This window comes from Paramormyrops kingsleyae, chromosome 6 (genome assembly GCF_048594095.1).
Source record: "Paramormyrops kingsleyae isolate MSU_618 chromosome 6, PKINGS_0.4, whole genome shotgun sequence".
Classification (NCBI taxonomy): Eukaryota; Metazoa; Chordata; class Actinopteri; order Osteoglossiformes; family Mormyridae; genus Paramormyrops; species Paramormyrops kingsleyae.
In genome coordinates, this window is record NC_132802.1 from 39,072,716 (window position 1) to 39,077,699 (window position 4,984).

Here is a 4,984-nt window from a genome sequence, read left to right on the forward strand (position 1 = left end):
GCCATGACTTCCACTATCAGCAGCTTAGCCTCCTTCCCAGCAATTCACACTTGTATGCTTACTGAGATAATTTCATACACTGGCTTTTAGTACTGTGCAAAGTATAGAGACATGTCACAGTGTAAAATGGTGAAAGATAAATGTGTAACATTTACTGGTGCTTGTGTCCATTAGGAATTTCAGTGTACAGAAAATGGTGCTACAGGTGTGGTATGGCATATCGATACCAGGAGTGGACTGATGGTGTCCACAATTTCGATGACCACACACTTCTGTCCATATACATGTGCCATTTTCTACGCAATACACTTCAGGTAGGAACCATGTTCTGTTGTTTTAATCATTTAAAACAATTACGAATACTTTATCAAAATAATATATTGTAAAGCCTTTAAATGTCATACATCAATTTCACAGACTCATCAGGCAGTAGGGAGTGCCATGGATGTGTTGGAGAAGACCTCTGGTAAAACCTATCCATCCAGGGAAAGGGTCCTGCAGGCTTATTTAAGCTTTGAAGCACTGTCAGACCTCGGTTACACATATGCTTGTGTATCGTGTGGTTATCATCCAGTATCTGTTGTGATGGACCTTCATGAGAAGGGCGTTTTTAGCATGCCTGGTAAGTGAACACATTTATTCATTTTCTTAGTCTTACATTGTTTCAAGCACCACATATCCAGCTATGACTGTTTGGAACATGCTTACTTAAGTCTTGCTTTCCTTAGTGAGCAGCATTGAGGAACCATCTCAGACTTTTGATGGAAAGGTAAGTGTTGAAAATTTCTGGGAGATGGTTTCCCTTGAAATGATCAGCCGTGGGTTGGTCCCAAGTAAGTACAGTCCGCACAATGTTCTAGGTGGGATGACAGTATTCTAGCATTTACTTTGTTTATCGTGGAATAATGTACTGTTATGTTAATAATATTTTCTAACATCATTTAAAGGCAACAAGTCAAACCCATTTGTCGTCCATCCCAGTTACCATAGTTGGGCTCCGTGGATTGGTCCTCACACAAGAGATAGGGATGTTGTACTCAACACTGAATACAAAGAAGTGTATTCTGCTTGTAGTGCAAAGGAGGAATCTGAGTTTAACCTCACAGAGGACCGACTGACTGATGAACTTCTTAAGCTCAAGGTACTGAACTTAAGTCAATTTTTGTCAGTTTTGTCAAAGATGTGTGTTTTTGAACCACGCCAGACCAACTATACTAATGTTCATTATAGATGGAAGCTGTGCGTGCTCTGTGCCGACAGTGTGGCATAGACCCCAAAGGCTCACGGATGGACCTGGTAACGAGACTTCAACAAGAAATGAAGAACAGAGCGAGTTATGATAAGGTGTTTTCACAGATCTGGGGAGCTTCTGGTAAGTTGTGTTCTATTACTGAGAGACCGTTTTTACAGACAGTTCTTAGTTTCATTACTTGGAATGGTTGCACTCTGATTTACAGTTTCCTTAAACAGGTGGATGGGCTGTGGTCACCTGTCCTTGTGCTGTGGTGTATGGTGTTAAGTTCAACATAAGGGCTGAGAGCCCCCGGGACTTTGCTGACCTTTTATTGTCGATGAAACATTTTCCAAACATTGTATTATATGATTTTGCGAGAGGGTTGGCAACACATACCAACCTAAGAGATCCAGAATCATTACCCTTCAAACCTCATGGGGGTAGGTTACTTGAGCCTACTGAAGATAACATCAGATGTGCCACTACTGGACAGATAAAAGTGAGCTTGCCATGGCTAGTCACCAAGAAGCCAGTTCCTGATGAAAATGGCCACCCTATAACTGGATCGTCTGAGCATTATGCTCTTTATGATAGATTTCATGAGGCAAACTCAAAAGATGCCAGGGATGTCTTGCGAAAGGTGGAACTGGTCCCAGAGTTACGTGGTTGGATCAACAGCCCGTGTGCTGAACAGCTCTTTGCTGGAATGAGGAAAAACAATCATTTTCTCAACATGATGACTCCCTCATCGCATGTCTTTTTGATGCGAAATATTTTGTGTCACTACAACAATGCTAGAAATTCAAGAACCATAGAAAGCATGAAGAAGAGATTGGGCAAAGGAGTGGACATACAGTTAAATTCCAATGGTCAGACAGTTTTGGGTATGTATTCCACCCTCATTCTAAATTATTAGTGGTAATGTCATGTTTATGTCATGTTTATGTAATTTTGCTGTCCGGTGCCGTGAAGTTATATTTGTCTTTTAATTGTAGGTGATTCCTCATGTTTATTTTGCAATTTGAAAGATCATAAAGCTATAACTTACAAATCTGTCAGAAATGCTAGACAGCATAGCGTTGATGAGAAATGCATGCAGTACAACCGATTTAACTCATTCTAAATCATTTGGTTTAAAATGTGCTTTTTTGCAGCACCAGCTGAAGCACCAGCCGAACAAGCACAAACAACAACAGCAGCACCAGCTCATGGTATGACAACTGCAGCATCCCCTGGTATGAAGACAATATATATTTTTTGAGGGCCTGGTTGTACAACTTAATAAAAACCTTAACACATCCATGTTTTTTAGAATATGTATACTTATGTATGTTTGCAGTGGGTACTTGATCTGCAGCTAAATGTATACCAACCTTCAGCCACCCTAAGAAAGTGTTATATGCTTCATAAGATGGCTCAGTATCACAGAAATGTGGTGAAACACTTATTTGGTTAATATTTTCATGCATGGTCTGATATGTATGACAGGAGATCTACCAGTGTGCAGTGATGACTGCTGGGGACTACCACATCTGGAGCACACAAGTGCCCGATCGGAAATCAGAGACTCAGAGGTGCATGTTTTATGTTTTGTTCCTCCGTATTTGTTTGTTTGTTTATATATTGATTGACTCATTTGATTGATTGCCGCATGGGCTCTCTTAGTCGCAAATTTGGAAACCATTTAACAATTGGCAACCATTTCATGTAATACAGTTGTCATTGTTTATGGGTGTTATAACTTTTAACATCTAATGTATCGGTTATTATATTATTTATAACTTGGAAACAAACTATTCATTAATCAGTAATACAATTCCTTTTGTGTCATACTTTTTAAATATTTTCTGTGATGCCTCGTAGTGCATGGCATATAAGTGAAGTGATTAGTTGTCATTGACACACCACAGCACACAGTGCACAACAACAAAATGTGTACTCTGCATTTAACCTATATGACACCATGACATTGCAGAGGAGAGCAGTGCTTGGGGGTGGTACCTTGCTCAGGGTACTTCAGTGGCACCTTTCGATTACAAGTGCACTTCCCTATCCATTAGGCCACCACTGACCCTATTACAAACAGCAGCATAATTTAATGGAGTCAGATTAATTGGTCTTAGTGATCTGATCTGAAGGTGGGGATTAGGGTTGTAACGGTATGAGATTTTCACGGTATGATAATCGTCTCAGAAAATATCACGGTTTCGTGGTATACGGTATTAAACTATCATTATTATTAGTATAATCATCAGCTACAATGACCCTTAAATGAATAAAAAGAGATATGGTTTTTGGATGAACATGGTTTATTGTAACAAACTTTTTTTTAATGAAAATAAAAAAAACTTATGGAAGTATGAGTCTAACTTTTGGGGGAAAAATAAATAAAATAAAGCTGCGCATCTCCCATTTGAACAAAATAAGGAATAAGTTATTTCTCTTTATATTAGACAAGAATAAATCAAACTGTCCTTCCTCTTTAACAGCATATATGGGAGAGCAATATGTGCAGGGTCATGTTTGTTAATATTTTCCTGAGATTATCATAGCAGCATGCATTTCTTTGCTTTTTTTCAGGTCAGATTATGATGAAGAAATGTAAGCATGTTGAGATTTTCAGGGCTCAATCTTGACCGCTGAGGTGAGAGAATGTGTCCACTTGTACTAAACACCTATGAGTTTTCAGTTAGTGTATTTGATGATTATTCTTTTAAATAAAATTATAAAATGATCATTAAGTGTTCTCTTGAGAGTAGCTCTGGATATGTTCATGTGTTCACGTCTTCACATAGTGAATGAGACAGCAGACGCTTTAAAAACCATGACCATCATGCAGTGGCGGTTTTAGGCATGGGCGAACGGGGCAGCCGCCCGGGGCGGCACTTTTTCATGTCACGTGGGGGGCGGCACACGAACTTGGAGGAAAACAAAAATAATCTAAATAAAGCGTTTTTCTAGAGGATGGGCGAGCGGAGACGATAAGGGATGAAGTTGGGAGGGCGCCGGGAGGGATTCTATGGGGGGCGGCACACGAACCTGGAGGACAAAATAATCATCTGTGCCGCTGTGTGTGTGTGTGTGTGTGTGTGTGTGTGTGTGTGTGTGTGTGTGTGTGTGTGTGTGTGTGTGTGTGTGTGTGGGGGGGGGGGGGGTAGTTGGTTAATGAGCAAGCGGCAGCCTTTTTGCGCTGTATATTCACAGACGCACATCGCGATTTAATTTGCTGCACAGCTATATTTTGATTTATTCATCCATCTATCTATCAAATCGGACATTTTACGTGGCATCTGAATTATACTGTAATTGACTCCAATTACATGACTGGATTCCGGGATTCCCTCTGCATCACAGAAATAATACGGCTTTAAGTTATAAATGGAACTTACCTTTATCTTCACGGAGGGATGGTGTTCGCGAATATGGGAGAACATGTTCGACGTATTTCCTCCTTTTGCGGCCACTGTTCGTCCACATTTCTTGCAAACTGGATATCCACCCCACGATCATTTTTCGGATACCCAAAATATTCCCATACTGCAGATTTTAATTTTTTTTTCGGCGGGAAATAGAGATTAGAATTTGCAGCCACTATCGGACATTTTCGCCGCTGTGCATTTATGGGTGGAGTCTAAGCAGTAAAGCGGAAAGAAGTTGCATATACACAGCAGCGCAGGTGAGATCTGGTTTCTTTTTTTTTTTTCCAAACCGCGGATAGGCAAATGTGCATGATATGATAATCGTACATGT

The 4,984-nt window shown here is 40.2% G+C and overlaps 1 long non-coding RNA gene across 1 annotated transcript; it reads left to right on the top strand.

Moving 5' to 3' along the window:
* The first annotated feature begins 2,388 nt into the window (after positions 1-2,388).
* LOC140591800 (uncharacterized) lies at positions 2,389-4,315 on the top strand. Its single transcript, XR_011992101.1, has 3 exons — positions 2,389-2,469; positions 2,723-2,808; positions 3,815-4,315. It is a non-coding gene; the product is annotated as an uncharacterized lncRNA (long non-coding RNA).
* Positions 4,316-4,984: the final 669 nt, after the last annotated feature.